At 45.1% G+C, this 25,116-nt stretch overlaps 1 long non-coding RNA gene across 1 annotated transcript; it reads right to left on the bottom strand.

The window, feature by feature from the left end:
• Positions 1-882: 882 nt before the first annotated feature.
• On the bottom strand, positions 883-3,810 carry LOC146802263 (uncharacterized). The gene is made up of 4 exons (XR_014967372.1): positions 3,521-3,810; positions 2,625-2,732; positions 2,059-2,166; positions 883-1,109 (listed from the first exon to the last, which is right to left on the bottom strand). It is a non-coding gene; the product is annotated as an uncharacterized LOC146802263 (long non-coding RNA).
• Between the last annotated feature and the right edge of the window lie 21,306 nt (positions 3,811-25,116).

Here is a 25,116-nt window from a genome sequence, read left to right as displayed (position 1 = left end):
TTTAAAAATGCGTGATGATCCTTTACAACTCCAAGAATACTAATTGACAACTGCAGGATGAGTGTGAATTACTCCAGGATGGTGTCCTGATTACTTCAATTAAAAACGCGTGATGATCTTGTACTTCTCAAGGAATACTAACTGACAAGTGCAGGATGAGTTTGAAATACTACCGGATGATTTCAGGACAACCTCATGGTTACTGTTTACAACCACTGGATGATTTGCTAACATCTTCAGAATTATTATGCATTACTGTAGTATGATTTAATGACAACTTCGAATTGGAGTTAATGTACACAAGGGTATTGGGAAAATACTACGGGCATCACTGCCTAACAACCAAGAGTACTCCGTGGAATTATTTAGAAGTAATCCCAATTCGTAACATCCAAGAGTATCCACTGGATGGGCACTCTTGGCTATTGCAAATGGGCATTACTTCAGAATGGTTTAATAAAATGTTCGATGCTTGTATATCACTCCTAAATGTTTAAATACAGACTTTCCAAATGTCCTTACCTTCATCCTGGATTACTCAAGTCTAATTTAAAAACAAATTTGAAATGAAATACTTGGGTGAAACATGGTGTCCCTTTAAAAAAGAAAACAGTATGGGTTTAAAACAGGATCCTTCTTTAACCAAGGACAATGATATAAAATGAATTTGTGAGGAGCGTTGGTGTTGGCAAGAATACCATTTGCATTGAGTAGCAGCCTTGCAACGTATGACCTTTCCCCATACTAATTGTGACAGGTCTTCATTTGAGCTAAACTACGTCACTCTAAGTTTTGATATGGTGACCTGTGGCAATACACCGAACAAAGAATTGGTTCAAATAAATGGATCTGAAATTACTTCTCACTGTGTGCTTTTATTTCGCCAAAGCATGTACATGACCTCAAAGAGAGATAGTATACTGTTCAGGATAACATTAAAAGTAAGGAAAGTGAATTTTAAAAAGTCAACAAAAGAAGCAGCTCTATTGTGTGTTGCCAGATTCAGAGTATTTTGTCCTCTTTTGCAATTGCAGATCCTTACGACAAGAGCCCTTCTCGTAGTTTGGTTGTTGAGAGGAAGCCAGCTTGCACTAAGATTTCATAACATTCTGAAAAGATAACAAAAGACTATATTAGTACACTTTCTACAATTGAGTTACTTTAGATTTTCTTTTAGATTAGCTGCCTTCATAAATCACTGGATTCCCCTCCACCATAAAGGGTGCCTTATGAGAGGTTTTAACACTGCTTTGCTGATGCTTCAGGTTCACATTTGAACTTAGGCCATTGATCAGATGGAAGGTGAAGAAAGAAAATATCCCTTTCTCAACTGTAAGAGTGAAGGGGAAAATTAGATTCAGAACAGTCCCAGAGTTTCAATATTATTGTAAAAAACGGCTTTTTATCCTCAAGAGATGGCGAATTTTAGGTTTTAATCTCCGCCACACATTGACCACAGTTTGACAGCATTGTGCCTTTAATCATTGCTCCTCTAACATTCAGGATAAATTACAGATGTACAAAGGTAAAGAGTGGTTTCCCAGTTACCAGAGTCTGTAAGCCACTAGATGTAGCCTGTGCAAACAGGGAGTAAACTACCTTGGGTTCAACTTATGCTGCCTTCAAGAAGGATATTGGCGGAAGGTCCACTGAACTACGCTTGCAGCAAGCCCGTATGGAAAAGAAAGTCCCAAATTCCCTTGCGGCCAGTACATGAAGGCAGACAAGCAAGTGTTTGGACCAGGGATGCAGATGAAAGTATGAAGTAAGGCTGGAAGCACTGTGTGCTTTCAGTGCTGTCATGAAGATTTCTAGTTTAAGGCCTGGATTGCTTGCTTATTTGAAGAGAACTGACTGAAGGAGTAAAAAGGCAATACAAAACAGCATAAAGGAACACTGCAGCAATAACGTGAGCCGCTATGGGACCACTTAGGCCTTAAGGTTTTATAAGTCAAAACACATTTTTAATGTTAGTTACTGTTTTTACACAAACAATTTGCAGCTTTAACCTGAATGTTCGTTACCAGAAGGGTAATTAGACGATTTGGAATATCTTACCAAATAAATCTGCAATTTCCGGTTGATCCCTGCCCAATGCTCATCTCAGCACACAATTTCATAATGAATAGGGTTCAACAGAACCTCTACCAGCTGCTGCATATCATCCTGCAGATAACAAAGCATTAATATATATGCCATCATATATACATGATTTTAAAAGTAAACGTTTGTTTCTGGCCGGCTAATTGACATTCATAAGCACCATGTGTAACAGTGATCAAAAAATGATGCATTAGTGCCAGAAATACGCATTGGTCATGTCAAAAATGTACTCCAGAACCAATTTATTTTTGCAAAGAACATTCAATGTTTGTCAAAGCACACAGCGCTGCCTGCAAATGATAAATAGCCTACTGATTTCCACACGTACTTCAGCTGGCCTACAATTCAGTAGGTGTTTTTATTATTATTATTTTTATTTTAAGGCACAGCTTTTGGTGAACAGAAACTTATTTCTGAGATATGCACGTGAGGAGTACAAAGTGCAGGAGAATTAGGAGTTTTAGGTTATGTGGTCAAAGTTGCTTCTACTCACTTGGTTTTAAAAGATGAGTTTCACTTACCTTTTGAGAAATCATTCTTATCTTGAAATTTTCTTACATTTGTTTGTATTAGTTTGAGCTCCTCATTCAGACCCGTAGCAGGGTAATCTGACGAATAGCTGTAATTTCCTAGAATAATTGACAAGCAGTTATACATGATTAACTTATGAAAAAAGTATTTTGTAAATAGGCACATAACATTGGGAATTCAACTTCTTAAGCATAAACAGAGAATGTGTGGTTGAGTTTCACTAATTCTCAAATGAAATGATTGCCCACTGTGTTGCATGTTAGGAAATAAATTAAACCCACCCACACACAACAGATGAGATAACGCACTTGAGCAAATCAAATAGGAAAGGAAACCCTATGTTTCGCTCAACCTTATATGGCATATTGACTGGTGAATATCATATTTATTACAAGGTCACCACTGTGAAATCCAAAGCACCTGCCACCATGAAACGACACACACTCATCTAACCTTACACAGGACAGAACATCTCACATCCAACTCAGCACAGGTACGCCATACAGTCATATATCACTTTGCTCCCAGAAGCACTTTCTGAAAAGACATACCATGCACAAACATGCAGCAGAGCACATTAGAACATCAAGAGAGGCATGCATGTAGTGGTACTTGTATTGCATGAGCCACCTAGAGGAGCAATACAGCTATGTACAGCAGCAAGAGACCCTACATAGCGTTAAAGATCCTTTACGAGTCAATTAACATGCTGGTTCTTATTATGTGATACTGCAAAGAGCATGTCATCATCCTGAGAAATGAGCAAATCGATCAATAAAAGTGTTCTGGCAAAGACTTCCAGCACCAAAATCCCACACCCACTGCTTCCAAGACAAGACAGCACCTTCCTATCATTTCCCACACTCCCTTTGTGTTGTCGACTTACCTGCTCGGGTCCTGTTGACCCGGAGTCGGGAATTCGTGGTACCATGATTGGACGTCTCTGACATGTTACGGCTCCGACACGCGGGTCTTCCTCTTACATGTTGTTGATCTCTTCTTCAGGGTTTCTGTCCGCATCCATGTTCCCTCGCCGGAGGTACCAGCTTGTGTAGCTCTGTTTCTTCACGCCGGAGTTTCTTCAGCCTCTCGTCCTGTACAGAATACAATGAGAGAAGAAAGATATATTTAACCAAAGAATCCTGATCTATCAGGTATATGGTAGGATGATGATGTTATATATGGTTAGAAGGACATAGTTACTTATCTGATCCAGGGAGAGTGGAAAAATGGTTATTCTTTTGCTTCCCTTATTTAACACGGGCTGGATATAAAGAAAAAATAGATGTAAGTTAGTTTCTGATTTCTTAAGGAGACGCTATATCCCTATCTGACACCTTTTTGTGTAGATTTTTCATATTGCATCCTATCTAGGAAAATATGTTTTTTGCCTAGTATTAATTAGGATGTATATTTTGGGGGTCTAATTGAGTGCTACAGTGGCATTTGTTGAGGTTATAATCACACTAAAATTACCCTGAGCACCCCAAAAACAAAACACACCCTGATTCCTAAATTTTCTACTACACCCCAAACCTAAAGCCACCCTGAACCCTACAAATCCCCCAGCACCTCTAAACCCAAACACACCCTGAACCCTAAAAATTCCCCTACACCCCAAAACCCTAACCCACCATGCCACTTAAAAATACCCCAGCACCCCAAAAACTAAACCCACCCTGAACCCTAAAAATACCCCAGCACCCCAAAACCCAAACATACCCTTAACCCTAAAATTACCCATAACCACTAAAAATAAACCTGCACCCCAAAACCTAAAATGACCCTGAACCCTAAAAATACCCCTGCACCCCAAAACCTAAACCCACCCTGAACCCCAAAAATACCCTGGGCACCCCAAAACCCAAACATGTCAACCCTAAAACTACCCCGGACCACTAAAAATAAACCTGCACCCCAAAACCTAAACCTTAAACATACCCCTGCACCCCAAAAACTAAACCCACCCTGAACCCTAAAAATACCCCAGCACCCCAAAACCCAAACATACCCTTAACCCTAAAATTAGCCATGACCACTAAAAATAAACTTGCACCCCAAAACCTACAACGACCCTGAACCCTAAAAATACCCCTGCACCCCAAAACCTAAACCCACCCTGAACCCCAAAAATACCCTGGGCACCCCAAAACCCAAACATGTCCTTAACCCTAAAACTACCCCTGACAACTAAAAATAAACCTGCACCCCAAAACCTAAACCCACCCTGAACCCTAAAAATCCCCCAGCACCTCTAAACCCAAACACACCCTGAACCCTAAAAATTCCCCTACACCCCAAAACCCTAACCCACCATGCCACTTAAAAATACCCCTGCACCTAAAACCTAAACCCACCCTGAACCCTAAAAATACCCCAGTATCCCAAAACCCGAGCATGCCCTTAACCCTAAAAATACCCAGACACCCCAAAACCTAAACCCACCCTGAACCCTATAAATACCCCAGCACCCCAAACGCCTTAACCCTAAAATTACCCCTGAACCCCAAAACTTATAACCCTACACTCCAAAACCCAAACCCTATACATACCTTATACTTACATATAAATCACATATGCTTCTACCATTCATGCATTTACAACAAATTTCGTTGTAAAAGCATGTGTGGTAAATGCATATGCATTGTAATGCCATGCGTTGTAATGGCATTGCCGAGTAATGGTAGTTGCATTGTGATGGTAGGCGGGGTGATGGTAGTAGTGGTAAAAGATTAGTTGTAATGGGTGTTTACCTCTTGCACTAGAAGTATAATCATTCTCAAAACATAAGGAGCAATTTCATCATGTTAAGAAGAAATGATGCTTGTGGAGATTTGGATGTTTATTTTCAAATCATCAAGCACAATTGGATCTTGTGAAGTAATCACATACTCATTCTTAAATCCTCCTAAAGTCATCAGGAATAGTCACACCTTGTGAAGTCATTGCATACTCATTCTTAAATCTTCCCGAAGTCATCAGGAATAGTCACACCTTGTGAAGTCATCGCATACTCATTCTTAAATCCTCCTGAAGTCATCAGGAATAGTCACACCTTGTGAAGTCATCAGATGCTCATTTTCAAGTCATCCACAAGTCATCGAGCTCAAGTTTCTAAACTCTGCTGATGACTTCAAGAGCTTGATGATGTCTGATGATGTGAAAATGACTTCTAGAGTAGTTGGATGATCATCCAATGACTCTGGGATTGCTTCTAAAGTAATCCTGTTTGACCTGGGTAATGCTCGTATAAAGCGCTCTGATACCTTCGGGTCGAGTTCGCGCTATATCAAGCTCAAAAAAGGGGACAGTGTACAGAAACTGCTCCAGGTAATGCTAATGGCTTCTTCTAGGTTCCCTAATAGAGTGACGTATGCAAAGTTTGCAGGTGATGATGTGCGCTGACATGCTAAAACAGACATACTGTTGTATAAAATGTTGACAAAAACTAAAATACAAAATGACATGATCAGTGTGAGAAGAAAGAGCTTCTCCCTGATCTATGGGGTCCTCATCGATGGTCTGAGCTTTCTTAAAACCAGAAAACAGAAAGATCCTCACAAAAATTAATAGAGGGGAAAAGAACGTTCTTTGTTGCATTTGGTGAGAGGAAAGAGTTAACAATTTTAAACAACTTAAGGGGTTTATTAGATGCCTCTCTAATGGAGGATGAAATGGAAGCTTCTTGAGCCTTCTGAATGGAAACATGATAGCTTTTCAAGTTGGCCTGATAAGCTGCCCTAGCCTCCTTGTCATCAGAGATCCCCCATCTCCATTCTAGCCTTTTACATAAAGATGTCTTCCTCTTTAACGCATCTAAAGACTATGGAGCGGAATGTCTTGATCTTTTGGAGATGGAGAATTTTAGAGGGGAAACGATATTCAGAGCACTGACAAACCAATTATTAAACATGACCACATCCTGTTCCAAGACCTCCATGCAATTGAAGAGGATAGACTGTAACATCTCCACAAAGGGTGAATGAGAGATTTTGTGCCATGGTCTGGCAGTTTTCCGTATCAGACCTTGCGGACTACAACGTACTGTGGAGAGAACATTAAAAGGAATCAAAAAATGGTCAGACCAGGTAAATGTTAATGCAGGTTTAACTAGGACCATCGAGGAGTAAGATGAGATTGAGAATGTGCCCAGCGTATGGGTGGGCTCCTTTACAACCTGTTCCAAATGAAAGCCTTGCAGAGAGGTCAGAAGCTGCTGAGCGGGTCTGCAGTTCAAGATATCAACATGTAGATTGAGATCACCTAGCACCATGAAACTGGCCTGAAGAAAAGACAATTGACCCGAAGCATCGGGCAAAAGCTAAAGAGAATTACCCGAAGAGTCAAGGGTCTATAAATAAGTGCCCCAGATACAGCAAAGAGGGGGGGGGAACAATAGTAAAGGCTAAACCTTCAATATTGTTAATATTCACCAATTTGGAAATTGAACATGAGAAAGAGGAGCAATGTACAATTGCCATGCCAACCTCAATTTTATTCTCATGGCCAATGTGCTTGATGAAGCAATCAGGGGAATGACTAATGCAATATCAATGGTACAGCATTCTTTGAACCAGGTTTTAGGACATGTTTGGGTAAGGATCGACTATTTATAAGGCAAGTAAAAAATGAAACACCCAAGGGTGGAGAAACTATGCTTGTGTGCAGTAGTAACTGTTCTCCTTTAAAGCACTGAGATACCCTTTTGGTTTTTGTTCACAGTATAATGTTAATTGGATAAATTCAGTGCGATGGCTCAGTGTACCTAGAATGTGAATGCTGGGCAGTAAAACCCACAAACAACACCTTTACAACAGCAAAAAACCACATTGCAGTACTAGTTAAATTGGTAGAAGGCATATTTTATTAACGCAACATTTATTAAACTGCCCATCACAAACTTTGCAAGTCAGGATGTACCACAAATGAAAACTCTTGAACTACTTTCTTTTAACACCATATGCATATTCATTAGCATAAACTGTCTTTCGTCAACCATGCATTATGTTTGCAATGAGAGTTAGGGCTCTTTTTAGAGAGATCTAATAAAGCTGGAGACTTATAGCATGTAAATCGAATTGATAGTTTATAGAGAAGGCCAGGTTTATCATGTGGCAATGTCTGAGCCCATTCAGCTCCTCTGCCATTTCCCCACAAATATGCTTCCAGGCTGCCTGCAGATACAGGATGTAATTCACAAATGACATTTTGTACGCGTCATAGTACTATAAAATGCTATTTACATACATGCGCTTATCTCCAGCTCGCCTATCTTTCCTGTGTGGAGATCTCTGCCCCAAATGCGAAGATCTTCAAATACATCAGTATATATTTAAGTAATAAATGTGGACGGGACAGAGGACAGTGGCTTGAAAATGGTGAATACTTATGACTAGAGGGGAGGGGATAAAGGAGGAATAAAAAAGTGGTTAGAGAGCGATTTATGAAGAGACAAACACCGACCCACAAAAAAGTAAGCCCAAAGCTTTTCACAAACTTCCCTTCTGTAAACAACAGCCAAACATTATCCAAAATAGTCATAAAAGCACTCCTGCTTCATGCTGGAGTTTGTCCAGCACCAACCATGGCAAACCACTTGTACTGCTACACCCTCCCATAGAAAAAATTGGAGGAAGGCACTTAGAATTAAGCTCAATGAGAAGTAATGTTAAAATAAATTAATTTATTAAAACTATTTAAACACATCAATAGATGTTATTTCATGTTAAAAATGTATCTGTAAATTAAAGATAATTATTATATTATTTTAAAATATCTCAATAATTTGTTCATATTTAAACAATAATGCAACATTAATATTTATTATTTATTATTTAAATCGATGTTATTAATGTTGTACCAATTTTGTATATTGTTCTACTTTCAAAAAAAATATATAGAACTAATTAACTGTTATATGTAACATAAAATATTTTGTCTATTTTTTTTAAATGTATAGTAAACTTTTTTACTGTTCCCTATATAAAGCGATCTCTACCCCAATTGTGGAGATCTCCTCCAAGTGTGCTGAACATCAAATACAGTCAAAAAGTCACTACTAGTAGTAACTGTGATATTTCTACTGAACTCACTCCCTATTTCAGAGGATGGGGGCATGTAAGTCTACACTTTGAGTAATTTTACACTTGTAAATGGCGAGTAGCTAAAAATAGTAACGTTAGTCAAAAGTGTAAAATTAAAGTTACTTGTAGTGAATCTACACATGTAGACTTTCCTTTGAGAATAAGGCCCAATATATGTAAGAAGGGAAACAGCCCTTTCAACCTTACAGCCTTTTTTACTCAAAAGTGTCAAAGTAAAGTTACTTGTAGTAATTATACACATGTAGATTAACCTTTGAGTATAAGGACCAATATGTGTCAGCAGGGAAACAGCATTTACAAATAAGTTTTTTATGATGCATTTTCTTTACTAGGTCTGGGCAGTGAACTCCACTTCGTTCACAGAGTTTGCAGAGTTTTCCTCACACACAGCATGCGATGTTGCAAAAAACTCCACTCTACAAAGTGGAGCAGAGTTTTTTTCCTCGCTTGCGCTCCCCAACGTTAAGTTGGAGAGTGCAAGCGAGGAAAATCCAACGCTAGACCACTTCCCAGCGAGATTTCCCAACACGGGCGGTCGCGGGTGGTCACTACCACTCGCATTGATAAACCATCCGTTCACGTTGAGGAAGCTGTGACACGAGTAGAAAATCTACTCGAGCAGCAGAAAGAAGCTGCACCCTCTTGCGCTGCACATGGTGCAGTTCGTGCTGATTTTCCAGTACGGGACAAACACCCTGCACTAAAAATCCGCGTGAACTGTGCAACCTAAAGCACTCCACAGCTTGCAGAAATCCACGTAGCACAGTGGAGTTTTTTGGTCTACACGGAACTCCGTGAACTCCGCCCAGACCTAGCCTTTACCAAACAACCTTTACCATGCAGGTAAGTACCACACAGGAAAGTATATTTGTGCCTTTACCACGCACGGAAGTATTTTTTTAAAATAATATAAATATTATGGATTTTTTTTTAAAGTGTTAACTTGCGGGTAGTGGTAAATGGAGGTAAAGGTAACTTCAGGATTGATGGTTGGGCAGTGATAAAGGGCGGTAAGGGTACATTTAGGGTTATGGGTTGGGTAGTGGCAACAGAAGGTAAGGGTATTTTCAGGGTTTAGGGTTGATTAGTGTTATACGATGTGAGGGCAATTTTAGAATAGTGAGGTGGGCAGTGGTAAAGGGAGGTAAATTTAATTTTAGGGTTTAGGCGTAGTTAGTGGTAAAGGGAGGTAAGGGAACATTTAGGATTGAGCAATGGGTGGTAATAAAGGAGGGCATGAGTAATTTCAGGGTTTAGGAGTGGACTGTGGTAAAGAAATGTAAGGGTACATTTAGGGTTTATGGGTGGGTAGCAGTAAAGAGAGGCAGTAGGGGCTCCTGGAGCGAGTGCTGCAAGGCGGTGGGGCAGGACGGGGGAAGGGCAGGGTGGGGGCAGTAAACTCCAGCTCGCAGCTGACCGGAGTAATGTAAATAAATAAAACAAATTTCATTGCGCGCGCTGCATCGCCATTTGGCGTTTCAGCGCGCGCAATGAAATGTAGCCTTTCTCCTGTGAGCCCTAGTGCCAGAGCTTACTCCTCCAGGTTGGTCCGAAAGTTGGTAAAGCCCTCCGCCTTGGATAACATTGCTTAAATGTAGCTCAGACCGATGGATGCCATTGCTGCCTCCTCTTCCTGCATCATTTCAGACACTTTCAGCCAGTCCTCAAGGTAAACCAACAGAACTTTCCATTCAGCAACTGGCATATGTGGCCACCAAGATTGTTGTTGCTGCCCGGTGCCATATCCCTAGATCTAAAGCACCACAAGAAGTCTTCCTGTGGACCCTGACTGATAGAAGGTGCAGGATATTATAAAGCACTTTATACTGAAGAGCACTGGCGTAAGGGAGGAACTCCACCCGTGGGGAGGACTTGACTGGAAGAGTTTTGAATTAAAATATGGTCTATGCTGGAAGAGATGACGTGCTGTGTGTGATTTACCATAGAGGTCCTTTCTTCCCAGCCTAAGTGCTCCATGAAGTGGATTGAGAGATAGATAGACCTGCATTCTAGGCTGGACACAAGGAGTGCACTCATTAAAGGCAGCCAGGGTATGTTCTCCATCGAGTCCGCCCTTGAGTGACAGAGGAGCAACTCATAGGTTCCAGAGGATTACAGGCATCCATGCTGAACGCTCTTTAAGGTCTTCCCAGGTGCAGTTTAAAATGCCACAGGCATGCAGGGGATAAAGACTACTGTGGTACATGATCTAATAATACTTTCTACAGCTCACTGGGTTAAGTCTCCTGCAGCATTGAGCTGTGTAGAAAACAAGCTCTAATCTTGTAGAACTGTCCCAGCCTTTCATCTTCCCGAAACAGATAAAATGAATACAGCACTGTGCATATTTTAGCCATATTTTATATTGTGCATTACCAGCTTAATTAAAGTGGTTCTGAGCTGTGTCCTATAGCAGTGAGAGCAGCTTTTACAAGCACATTATAAACCGATTTCTGCTGTTTACTGTGTTGCTTTTCAGTCTCCTTGGTCTGCATTTTGCATTTTTATCCCACTGGGTAAAATAGTCCATAATTTAGCATGTCCATTTAAAGTCACAACCTTGAAGCATTTAAGTAACGACTCCGCCTCTGATCTTTATGAAGTCAGCAGACTAAGGGGCATATTCACAAGGATCTATCACCGAGTTAACAGCACTTTATCGCAGCCAAAGTTGCGATAAACGTATCGCCACAATCACAAGCTGGTGTAAACAGCCCACAGCACCAGTATAACAGCGATAGCAGCCACAAAAAACATCACCACAGATGACCCCCGCAACTATCGCTAATGAGATGCAGAGTAGGCATTCCCGTGCGAAAAGCCGTGACAACACCACACCTCAGCATTCTCAACAACCAGCCAAATCGGCGATAAAAACACAAAACAGGTGATAAGGTGCGTTAGTATCCGGAAACTAACACCTGCTCAGACCTGGTGCAAAGTCGGATGACAGCCTGCACCACAAAAGGGAGCCCAGCCCACAGCCACATCGGAAGGGCAACAGATGCGATGGAGCCACTGGTCATGCGGCCCGGTCACCCAAGAGGGCCACAACACCCCCTGCCACCACCCCAGGACTCCAACCCCCACCCAGAACCCCCCCCCCAGACCATCGCAGAGGCATCGCAGACAAAGACAGTGGACCCCCAGGAAACGCACCAGGCTCACAGACCCACCATCTGACAATGTCATTGCCCACTACAGGCTTAAAAGGACAACCATCCTACGCATCCTGACCAACATCGCCCAACAGTCCGACGGCACCAACACAGCGGACAACCAACATCCCACCCCACACAAAGCTGCTGGCTGTGCTGCAACTGTTGGCCCCTGGAACCCCCCAACCAACACCCACCAGAGTCGGAGGAGTCTCACAGCCAGCCACATCCAAGTCCCTCACCCATGTCCTGGACATCACCATCAGCCTGGTACCCCAGTCCCTATACATCCAACACAATGGGCAGGATCCGCTGGAGACCAAGTACGGACCATACACCATAGCTGGATGCATGCACATGTTGGGGGCAATCCACAGCACACATGTCCTACCTGTGCCCCCTGGTGACACAGCACACAATCACCGCAATAGAAAGCACACGTCTCACATCAATGTGCAGGCAACAACTGAACACCGTGAAACCTGCACCAATGTCGCCTCCAAATATCCAGCCAGTGTGCATGATACCTCCATCCTCCGACAGTCCATCAGCAACCAGCGTTCCCAGGATGGCACCAAGGGAAATGCACAGCCTCTTGGCAAGTCTAAAATGAATACCCCACTCACCTCAACTCCACAACCATGCAACTCACAACTCTGGCAATGCACATGTCGCAAAATCACAACCAACATGCAAAACAACATGCCCACACCCCAGACACGACAGAACAACTCAAAATGGTAACCTGGGCAAGCCGTGAACATGAGCCATCAATGGCATGGCACCCCAGCCACACAATAGCCAAATGTGGGGAGAGGTGGCAACCAGGCATGTGTGGAGGATGCAGGAGAACCATGATTGGGAAAGTACACAATGCCAAGAGTGGCGGAGATATGCTGGACAGACCGCAGTATGCAGAACACACCCATATCCATGGCGACATACACCTCTGGTGTATGGAATGTAGTGGACAGTGGACGCAACCATGTCACTCCAGCCAGTGGGGGAGTTTGCAGAAATGTTGCCAGTTACGTCCCCCCATAAGCGTGAGCGGAGTGGGATGGACCGGCGTACGCCAGGCCAGCGTAGGGTGTGAATGAAAAGCACATAGCCCTGGGCGTGGTCCTCTTCGGGAAAACTCAACGTCTCTGCCAGGGTGGCGCCTCTCACCACGCCACAAGGCCAACACCATCCTCATGAGCGGAGTTGCCTGCTATCCTGTGTGCCTGCCGTACCCCGGCCCTCTGGACCCCGAACCCGTCAGGCCCGCGCCTGCACAGCCAGGCCACACTGATCACCTTCCAACACCGGCGTGTGTCAAAGAGGGCTCACCATGTGCCTGCTCAAGCTCCAAGCCTAAGGCCAGCGACCTTGGCAGCATCCTCAGACCATCACGGCCTCCACGACACAGGCCGGCTTTAGTCCTTTCTCGTTGACATACTCTACTGTCGCCTCCGGCCTACACCACAGTCAAATAGGTCACACATTTGGAACTGAGTCTTGATCATACATTGTCCGTGTGCTCACAAGAATGAAGATTCTACTCCACTGTACTCCCTTCGGTCAGGTGGCAGCAACCATGTGCATAGCATCCCAAAAACACGTGGCTGTGGGCCCTTGCTGACCGCTGCCCCCGGCCTACACTGCGGTCGAATAGGTCACACAAACTGTTGAATTCAGCCTTGATTTATTTATGGCAGACTTGATGTCATTGTACAGGCCTCATCGCAGTCTGCGTCCCCTTTCAGCCCCGGTGCCACTATGTCTATTCCCCGAGACCCATGAACAATTTCTGGTTGGACTTTGGTGGCGACTGAGTCCATGGACTTGGGGTTGTCGTCGCTATCATGGCGGTGATACTGGCTTTGTGGCGAAAACGAGGCCGTGGCATTCCACCCCTCCATTTGCAGCTTCCGGACAGCTTCTACCCTCTGCATCATGCACTGGAGGACACCTTCCACTGTCCCCCGCAACCCTCCACAACATACACCTCAGACATTGATGAGGACCCGCTCAGGTCACATGGCCCATCTGACTGCACCGCAAGTCACCGTCCCGTGGCTGGGTGCCTGTGCCAGCTGCAGTGCAGCCGGGGCCACTAACTCTGTGCTGGTCATGTCCGGGACCCCTTCTTCTGAGATATTGGATGGCCTCTGAAGCGATGGCCTTTGGGTCATCACCGCCATGTATCTGTGGCCCTGCGCTGTCCGCAGCCTCCGGCTTCAACTGCGGCCCACTAGGGCTCACACATAAAATCGAGTCCTGACCGGCCTGGACGTCGCATCACTGCAGGAAGCACATGCCACCACCGCCAGGACCGACTCCAACCGCAAAATGCCTGTGTTGAAATGGATGTACTGGCAGACTGATGGAGTTGTCTCCACATGTCGTGGATGCCATCTTCTCCCTGATCTCCTGCTCAGCACTCCAGGTGCCACTGACTCAGTGCACCACGAATCATCGCCCATCACTGTCTTGGTTATGTACTGTGGTGGGTTCACGCAGCAATGTCACTTCAGGCAGTCTGGGAGACCTGGGACGACGATGAGGAAGATGATACAGGTGCGACACCCCCTCACTGCAGCTGCATCATGTAGGTCCCGAAGGGACAGAATCCTGGACATTCTCTTCACATGAGCGCGCTCAGCTCTGGTGCCCCAGACTCAGCGCACTGCAACTCACGGACACTTCTGTTTACTCATTGTGTGCCCTCTGGACTTGCTCAGGCTACATCCATGCTGCTACGCTGTTGTCCCTGTAATGCTGGTGTTGTCTGTTTCCGTACTCATTGTGTTAACTGTTGTATTTGTTGCCAGCACCAACAACTCCCTGAGGGCTCGCTTGTACCCACCCCACACACATCCAGCACAGGCGTCACTGTACTTGTGGCCCTGCCAATAAAGGGGCTGGGTGCACGTGCCCGTAGCCAGTTCTACATAATATCTGCGTGTGTCCCTTTGGTATTGTTGTATGCATGAGCTCCCTGGGCCCTAGGACATTACATTGTGCTGTGTACAGCGGACACAGACATGTCATCACCGCAGGCAACGGGTTATAGCTTGGACATGTAGCTTCGTCGTCACCCACTCAATTCATAAGGGAAGTGGACTGTGCCGTCATACGCTGAGCCACCATGGGTGTGTGACTGATATGTGCGTGCCCCTGGGCGTGGTTCTGTACTGGGAATGTGCATCTGCATGTGTCTCTATGGCAGTGTGGGTCTCCTTTGTGGGGTGTAGGTGGTCCATGAAGGGTAATGGAGTGTCCATGGGCTGTTGTAAGGTGTCGGTGTCGAAGGTGTGGTGGTTGTCTCCGGCATCACTGATGGGTTGTCTGGTGTGACCTGCTGGAGGTGTTGTTTGTCCCTCTGCAATGTGAAGGGGAGATGCATGTTGACATTGTGTTGACATCTATGCTGACGCATTGTTCTTGTGGACATGCAGACTGTGTGACAATGTACATCATGACATGTGCTGGCAATTTGAGTTGGGACAGTGGACATTTGGGCTACATGACTGATGTGAGGATGTAACCGTACATGTGCATCTCACTGTTCCCTGCTCTGTCCAATGTGAGTGGCCTGTTTCTGCGCATGGGTGGACCCAGTTGTGTCCCCTGTTCTGCAGTGCACATTATGCCACATTGTCATGGGATCATGGTTCCCGGTAGAATGCGCGCCTGCGCTCGCGCGCAAATTAACTTTCCCTACCACGCACACTATATTGCACAGCGCGCACGTCTCTGCTTCCTGCAAAATTCAAAGACTTTTTGCTGTCCACAGCCTCTTAAAATACGAGTGCTGTGAAAAGAATGAAAGGTATTTTTCTTGGTGCTGAAATGCAGGCAGGAGAAAGTCTGGTGAGTTTACAAGGCCGGGCGAAGGTCTGCTGAAACAACTTCGGAAATGGTAGAACTTCCCTGCTATGGGCCTGTGGAATGTCATAACAGAGACATGCCGTTTGTGCTATTCGTGTCGGGAGTAGAGGAGCCTGAAAGGCTGCAAAGATTATTCAGAAGTGCAGCAGCATCCAGGTGCACATCCAGAAATGTTTGTTTTATGTGGCAATACAGCTGCACGATTTGTGTTTGTTTCTCGTTGTTGAACAGAGTAAGGCTTCGGTTTAGCAAGCTGTTAATTTCTGCAAATCTGCCCAAGGTTTGCAGCTGTTTAAAAGTGCCCAAAAATAAAATGTAGTGTGATACCGACGCAAATAATTTATTTCACAGAGTTTCCTGTTTGTTCTTTAGCCCATATTAGAGCATTTTAAATGCTTGCATTCAGAATGTGCGCTCACTGATTTTAATGGTCATTAGTTGTACCAAAATTGCCAAGCAACATACATTTCATGTGACATTACTGGAAGCACAGGTGCTCAATAAAAATCAATATGCAGCCATCCATTAATATTGACTTGACAGTGTAGGTGCATATTCCATTGTCTACTGACACGCCCAACGTGTCAGTCGCACTGTAAATCCTGAACTACTGGAGCGCCAAGCTTGAGACAGGCACCTCTGCCTGGGCCTGTTGAGTAAGTCAAGGATCGCTTACCACCTCATCCTGCTGTCACCTGCACCATGAAATCCTTCCCAGCCCCTGAATCCCTTCTAAGTACCACATAACCCCTCTCAGGTGAATGGCGCTCTTTTCCTCATTAGTGCAACAGCTTGTCGCGGTGCTGATGGCTGTATGTGTAAGTCACGGAGGAAGAGTTGTTGATAGTGGTGGGGGAGAGGAGGGTGTGAGCGGGGTGGATTCGTGTCTGATTAGTGGCCCAGGTCACTGCATTGGGTGCTGATCTGTACTCTCAAATTAATAATTTCCTTAACATCATGGAGCCTGGGCTTGCGTGACAATCCTCCAGTAGTTTACTCTATTGCACCTCGGCATATAAAATTATGAGAGTGTATTGTAAGTAGCACTCACTTTGTCAGAGCTGCCTGTCAATCTGCCAATCACAAGCCTGTGATTCTAAGTAAAAAAAATTTTTAGCGAGAACTTACGCAAAGGTACTGGAGCTCTTTACATGAGCACCAGTTAAGTTACACAAGGACACGTTCTTGTTTTTGTTACGCACAGGGAGATTAAGTGATTGGCCCAGAACCACAGGATGTTGAGCCAATGCAGAAACTCCAAACTGGTTTCCCAGCTCCAAAGTCAGCAGCTCTGGCCATAATGCCAAAATCTCCTTATGCCTGAAAAAATGCATGTGTCCTTGTGTAATATAACTGGTGCTTGTGTAAGCTCTCCAATACTTTCAGATTAAGTCCGCATATATAAAACCAAATGAGTGGCACAGAAGAGTGTACAGCTTTGCATGTCCACTGAGAAGAGGAGTGAGCTGGAGATAGAAATGAGTACTGAACTTGAACTATGAAATGTCATGTGCAGCACTCGCCCCCTTTCTCCCATTAGCAAAGGCCCAGGGCCAAAAACAACTCTAGATGCCCTTCAAAGATCCAGGCATTCGAAACGTCTGCTGGGCTAGCAAAAAAACCTGTGAAGTCTAAGACTGACCCTTTCCCATCCTCATTATATTTCAGACCAATAGGCCTGACGGTCCCTATCCTGTGACGCATGTGGAGGCCAGTCCTACCACGAGAGACAAGATAGGACAAGTTAGGATGGGACAAAAGATGAGCACATGATGTGTGGATGGAAAGAAAGAAAAATAAGGAAGAACAGGAGGAGATAGCTTGTTGTTGTTGTAATAACTTTATTTCGGTCAACAGACCATAAAAAGTACATATAAACTGTATCAACAAGAAAAAACAGGAAAGTTCACCTATAAGTTAATACAACACATAACATTAGAAAAAACAGTGAACACAAAAATTAACTTAAAAGGTTCTGCCTCATACGCCACATATAAAGCAAATAGCGAGAAACCGCAAACACGATGGGAGGATAGCTATCATAGATCAGTATTCTGCAAGCCTGTGTAAAATGCAAAAATCCCAAGTTCTTGCAGATAGGAATCAGCAACGTTTCCTGATTGCAGAATAGGCAGGGCAAAAGAACAATAAATGGAAGATGTTCTCGGTTGTATGGATGCATGCGGGGCAAGTATCAATGCTAGACTTGGACCATGTAGAGGTAAAGGACCCTATAGGAAGGGTACCATGCCTTAGCTGAATATACAGCTTTCGAGCAGCTGGGGGTTCGATTAAATCCATGAATTCCTCAGCCTTAGGTTCTGGTTTTACAGAGAGGAACTCGGATGTCAACCTACCCAATAATGTAGAGCTCATTAATGTTTGATGGTTTAACGAGCGTAACTGAGAGAGGAGTGTATTCTTGGATATCCCAGTGCAACAGATCTCAGGAGTGTCCCCTAGTCCAGGAAAACCGAGCCGGGCACTAACTCTACTAATATACTGAATCTATGGAATAGTTTTGTGTTTAAGAATAGGCCAAATCTCAGAAAATTCTGCTCTGTAATCAGCTAATTCAGGAACAGATCACAACCTCTTCCAATACATCATTGGTCTAGCACTTATGATCTCTTCTATTGGAGACAGGCCAAGATCGAATCTGAGAGGGATCAATGGCGTGCTAGGCGGTAGTCCAACTAAGTTTCTAGCAAAAGATTGCTCCACCTTTTTAAGATCCATAATCTGCTTGTGCCCCCACAATTCAGCCCCATAAATTGCTGCCATTCTTGCTTGGCGACTATATATTTCAAGTACAGGGGAAACCGGCCTATAAGTAGATTCCTTAAAAACTTTGCTCAGTCCCCCCACCAGCTGAGATAGCCTAAGCGTAGATTTGGCAATCTGCTTGTGCCAATCAAAATTCTCAGTTAGAGTAAGACCCAGATAAGTGAATGTTTTGACCCTTTCCAAGGGTGCATCATGAAGTACTGGATTTGGACGCACCCTTTTGGGGGGGTTGAAGATCATAAACTTTGTTTTGCCTATATTGATTTCCAGCCCCCGAAGGTCACAAATTCCACAAAACCATCAAGTATTTTTTGAATGCCCGTTGATGTTTTAGACAGCAACAAAGTGTCGTCTGCAAACATCAGAGCGGGCACTCTGCCTGTGGCCAATCTAGGGGCATCGTTATTTGCCACACCATTCAAGTGATCTACTAGGCCATTTATGTAGAGGCTAAACAAGGTTGGTGCCAACACACACCCTTGATGAACTCCTTTTAGGACAGGGAATTGGTCTGTAAGTTCACCATACCTCCCACTCCTAACCCACGCAAAATTGTTTAAGTGGAGCCTCGAGAGGATAGCTAGCAGGTAGGGTGGGAGGCTTAAATCTGCCAGTACTTTCCATAGTTTTGCACGCGGGATCAGATCAAAAGCAGCCCGCAGGTCCACAAACACAAGGTAGAGGCTGCCACCCTCCACTTTTGCTGTTTTCCAATAAAGGACCTGCAGGCGGAATATCTGGTCTAAGGTGGAAGTGCCAGACCTAAATCCTGCCTGGAATGTAGATAAAATCCCCTTTTCCTCAATCCACCCAAGGATCCTATCAAGAATAACCCTCCCCATCAGCTTTTGCGATGTATCAATAAGACTGATGGGTCTATAGTTAGAGGGAGTTAGTGGGCAACCCTTTTTTAAAATAGGCACGATTTCTGCTCCTAGCCATGTGGGAGGCAAGTCGTCACCCTGCAAAATGCCATTGAAAAGAGTAACCAAATAAGGGGCCCATATTTTTGGTTGTGTGCGAAACAGGTCTCCTGGCAGTTTGTCCAAGCCTGGAGCCTTGTTTGGAAGCAAAGTTCCTAATGCTACCTCTACCTCGGACAAGGTAATTAGTTCATCTGCAGGAAAGCATGGACGGTCGATAATTGGCCGCCCAGGATCTGCTGCCCCGCTAGCCCTTTGGGATTGCTGGGGTTCGGTAGTATTAACAAACGTACCACCAGACTCAGAAGTGCCATAAAGAGCGCAAAAATGACTTTCCCAAGCAGAAGGGGCTATATTGGGGACAAATGCAGGGACATGCCCACCAAGTCCAGTTGCAACCAGGGTCCAGAATAGTTTAGGATTCTTATAAGTAAGTGCGGATCCCAAATTCTCCCACTTAGTGGCCTCCCATTCTCTCTTTGCCTTAAGAAGTGCCTTTTTATACGCAGAGCGTTGTGTTTTAACAGCCTCCCTATTATTAATTTTTAAAACTCTAAAGAGTGCCCTTCTTGCATTGCGACAAGAGGCATTGTACCACGGAGCGGACGTGGCCCGCAACCGATTTTCCCTTCTCTCTGTGCAGAAAATATCTTTAATTGCTATGACCAGTTTGTTATGTATATCAGACGCCCTACCTAAGTGACCGATATTCCCCATCTCTTCAATGAATGGAATAATGATCTCATATAATGCAGCAAGTTTGCTGTCGGACATCTGGAATTCTGGCCATTTGACCCTACGTCTACTATTTGAGATAATAAGAGGCGCTGTGGCACAATTTTCACCCAATGTTTGACATTTCAACCAGAAGCTCCCCATCTTTAATGAGAGTACCAGGGCATTATGGTCACTGTCAGATCTTTCAGTGACCCTAAACTCATGCACCCTATCCCAATGCCTAGCTTCTACAAAGATATAATCAATAATTGAGGACTGGTTTAGTCGATTAAATGTGGCTTTCCCAGGTCTATCGGGTTCAACCCTCCCGTTACATGCTCGTAGAGAAGTGATGAGCGCAAATGACTGTAATTGTAAAACTAAGGGGGTCCAAGCCTTAACCCGAGTAGTCAATGGCTCGGGGATAATCCACAATGAATCAACATCATCCAGGCCGGCCGAATTCGAGTCCATAAGTGGTTCAAAATGGCAATTGAAATCACCTCCCACTATTAACACAGTGGAAGAGTCCATTGACTGGATAAGGGTCAGCAAAGTTTCAATAGCCTCAGACACAAGGCCCCGCCTGACTGGCCTTGAGTATACATTAATCAAGGCAATATTTGGCCCTTTTGGAGTTGTCAGCAATACGCACTGGACATCCAACGAATTAGTTGGAATTTGCGATGCCTTAGCTCCCAAGTGCGTGCCGACCCATATAGACAATCCCCCCATAGGTCTGCCCTTCTCACCCTTACTTGCCAAAATATCGTACACAGCAAATCCCTGGGCTATACTTCTTTTTAATGCCCAAGTTTCCTGCAGCATACAGATGTCGTGTAGGGCCATAAAAGAGCCCCACTCAGGAATAGGCAATTTGCTCTTAAGTCCCGCCACATTCCAAGAAAGAATTTTGACATAAGCAGATGGCAGTTCTGGACTAATTGGATCATAGTCCAAGGAATCAGAAACATCATTAGTCACTACAGAACTAATTTCTATTGCCGGCTCATTCTCACAAGTCAGTGAGAGTTGGTCAGTAGGGGAGGGGGCAGTTACAGGATGGATAAATTGTTCCAATAACAAAGTTTGCACTGGGGGGATTAACTTGTCATTCAGAGCCTGATGCTCGGTAGTGGGCGGCATACCCTTAGGGGATCCCCCCTGTCAGTCGCAATCATCGAAGCCTGAAAAGGCATCAAATCTATTAGTAACTTCCAACGGGTTGAATGGTAACCGATAGTCTGCCCTCCTAGAACTATATCTATAGCTCCTGGGGGGTACAGTATCCCATCCAGGTGCATTTTCAATAGGCCCGGGATTGGGTGCATAAGTTGTATGCCAATTATTTAAAGGTATAAATGGAGCAGGCAGTAATAACTGCGGACGCACTGTAGCCCCAGGGTACATCATAGGGGTCGCTAGGGGTCTCGGATAAAAATATGTCAAATCACACGGGAGAATTGAAGTGCTAGTTTTCCCTGGGATATAATTTAAAATATAATTAACTGCTCTAGGATCTCTAAAGTTGATAACAATTAGGTCCCCCTCAATGTCTTTGGCTCTGCATCCCAACCAGGGGAGTCGCTGAACGTGCAAAATCTCGCCATTAACATTAGGAGGAAGGGGTCTATTTTGGCTAAGCCAATACATGACTTTATTTTTTAACTGAGAGAACCCTTCCCTCCTACCCTTCTCCAATATCGGAACTCCCGTAAGCACTATCACATAGGGAACCGCTTCAGGAGGTAGTTGAACTTGGCGCCTCTTGTGATCCACAGCCCTAACAGGGCTGGTGCTTCCCCTCTCATCTTGCAAAATTCCTAGTGGAGGTCGATTCCTTCCCTTTGGAGCTTCGCCAGAGTCAGACTGTACCAGTTGTTGAACTATTTTGGGGGAAATAGCTCCACGTTGAGCACTAGTAATGGAATTACTATTTATGCTTACGCCATTGTAAATATCTGACATAGAAGGGATCACTGGTGCAACAGAAGGGGGCGCCAAATTTACAAAGTCCTTAAGTAACCCCACATTATTGCTAATAGCCAATTCTAGGTCCCCCAACCGTTGCTCCATCTTTTTTAGCCTCTCTAATATGGGTAATACAAGTGACCTTATTAAACATTCAATACTCTTGAGGGCAGCAGCAGGAAATATTTCCTTAGTCGGACAATGTGATGAAATGGCTGAGCCAGATGAAGGAGATGCGACTACTGCTGAAGCTTTTGGGGCTATAGCTGTTTCTAAGGGAACCAATAAAGGTGAAGTAGTCAATACGCTGGACTTTGACGTAAGTGCAGTCGTTATAGGGGCCCTTAATGTTTTACCAAACTCCGAATGGTTAATCTTACATCTTTGTGGAACACCTACCCTCTTCCTTCTTTTAGTAGGCGGAGGTCCTAGAATTTTAGACTTAACAGTTATCCCAGCCTTCTTTTTAGCAACCTTAACCACCGGTGAAGGAGGTTGTATAATCGTATCAATTCCCATAGTGGGATTACTAGGGAAGGGTACATTATTATTTATATATGAGCTGTTGAGAATGTCAAAGGGGGGGGAGAATCTCGTAAAAGTATGGGAACATTATCTGTAAATAATAAATCCTGAGTTCCAATAGGGTGACTTACATTAGGGGGCAAAGTTTGGTGCAAAGATTCCACAGACGATCTATTTTTCATACATTCAATGGAGCGGCGCCGTTCCGCCCTGCGCTCTGCAAGTACACTCTCCCTTGCATTATCTACAGCAACCCTAGGAAAATTATCGTCTAGTGTCCCCTTGTTACTACCCCCTACATTTAACGGTAAATGTTTGTTCACAGATGTAGCCATAGCAATATTACGACAAACTAAAATATATACCCAGGGAGTCTACAACAATGCGTTAATATATAGGCCCGATCCGGTCTCCTCGTGCCTCTGAGGGCCACAGAGGGCCCGCCCTTTGCCCGGGCTTAGCCCCGGACTGCGCCCCACACGCGTCCCGCTCACGCGAGACTAGGCGTGACTTAAGTGGACGTGAGGCCGAGGGAGGAGGGAGGAGGAGCCGGGAAGAGGACCCAGGTGTGGTCAATAAAGATGCAGCAAAGCACACTGGTCCTCGCAGTCCCAACAGTTAATATCCCCGCACAAGAAAAGTCAGACCTTCAGTTGTGGCAAGTCAGCTCACCCCGGGCATCCTGCAGATTAGAGAAGGTAAAAGAACAATGTCCTCGCCTGCGAGCGGCTCCCGCGAAGCGGGGGCCGCGAGGCGTTATGTGCCCGAGGGAGGAGGGAGGAGGAGCCGGGAAGAGGACCCAGGTGCGGTCAATAAAGATGCAGCAAAGCACACTGGTCCTCGCAGTCCCAAGAGTTAATATCCCAGCACAAGAAAAGTCAGACCTTCAGTTGTGGCAAGTCAGCTCACCCAGGGCATCCTGCAGATTAGAGAAGGTAAAAGAACAATGTCCTCGCCTGCGAGCGGCTCCCGCGAAGCGGGGGCCGCGAGGCGTTATGTAGCCGAGGGAGGAGGGAGGAGGAGCCGGGAAGAGGACCCAGGTGCGGTCAATAAAGATGCAGCAAAGCACACTGGTCCTCGCAGTCCCAACAGTTAATATCCCCGCACAGGAAAAGTCGGACCTTCAGTTGTGGCAAGTCAGCTCACCCAGGGCATCCTGCAGATTAGAGAAGGTAAAAGAACAATGTCCTCGCCTGCGAGCGGCTCCCGCGAAGCGGGGGCCGCGAGGCGTTATGTAGCCGAGGGAGGAGGGAGGAGGAGCCGTGATGAGGACCCAGGTGCGGTCAATAAAGATGCAGCAAAGCACACTGGTCCTCGCAGTCCCAACAGTTAATATCCCCGCACAGGAAAAGTCGGACCTTCAGTTGTGGCAAGTCAGCTCACCCAGGGCATCCTGCAGATTAGAGAAGGTAAAAGAACAATGGCCTCGCCTGCGAGCTGCTCCCGCGAAGTGGGGGCCGCGAGGCGTTATGTAGCCGAGGGAGGAGGGAGGAGGAGCCGGGAAGAGGACCCAGGTGCGGTCAATAAAGATGCAGCAAAGCACACTGGTCCTCGCAGTCCCAACAGTTAATATCCCCGCACAGGAAAAGTCAGACCTTCAGTTGTGGCAAGTCAGCTCACCCAGGGCATCCTGCAGGTTAGAGAAGGTAAAAGAACAATGTCCTCGCCTGCGAGCGGCTCCCGCGAAGCGGGGGCCGCGAGGCGTTATGTAGCCGAGGGAGGAGGGAGGAGGAGCCGGGAAGAGGACCCAGGTGCGGTCAATAAAGATGCAGCAAAGCACACTGGTCCTCGCAGTCCCAACAGTTAATATCCCCGCACAAGAAAAGTCGGACCTTCAGTTGTGGCAAGTCAGCTCACCCAGGGCATCCTGCAGATTAGAGAAGGTAAAAGAACAATGTCCTCGCCTGGGAGGAGATAGCAGTTTTGTAGGTATGACAAAGAAGGGTAAAGAGAAATAGAGAAGGATCAAATTATCAACAAGAAGAAAAGAAAGGGAAACAAGAAGCTAGGGAAAGAGCCTGAGTTGTAACGAAGGGAAACATCCATATTGTATTTAACTATGTACGTATCTGTCAACAAGAACAAGGAACCCCTTACTCCTACACCCCGCATGATTGGCTATCAGTTGATTTCTTCAATTATTTTACCTAGGGAGAAAGATGACCAGTTTACATCTGATTAATCGGTGAAGCATATATTAAAAGGCCATACAGCAGTGATTACCATCAGAACAGTAGGAGACACCTCACGTAGGCAACCACTGTTTGCCTGTTGGCTAGCTATTCCTTGTGGCAAGGTTTCTCATCATCAGCATACTCCTATGCGTGCAGCGATGCTTTTCACTGTATTAGGAACCATGTGACAGGGAAACCTAATGTGGGTTTCTGTATCTATCCCTACAGCTTATTATGTCCAGTCCTC

Source organism: Triturus cristatus, chromosome 8 (assembly GCF_964204655.1).
Source record: "Triturus cristatus chromosome 8, aTriCri1.1, whole genome shotgun sequence".
In the NCBI taxonomy this organism is placed as follows: domain Eukaryota; kingdom Metazoa; phylum Chordata; class Amphibia; order Caudata; family Salamandridae; genus Triturus; species Triturus cristatus.
This window is presented reverse-complemented; position numbering and strand designations above follow the sequence as displayed.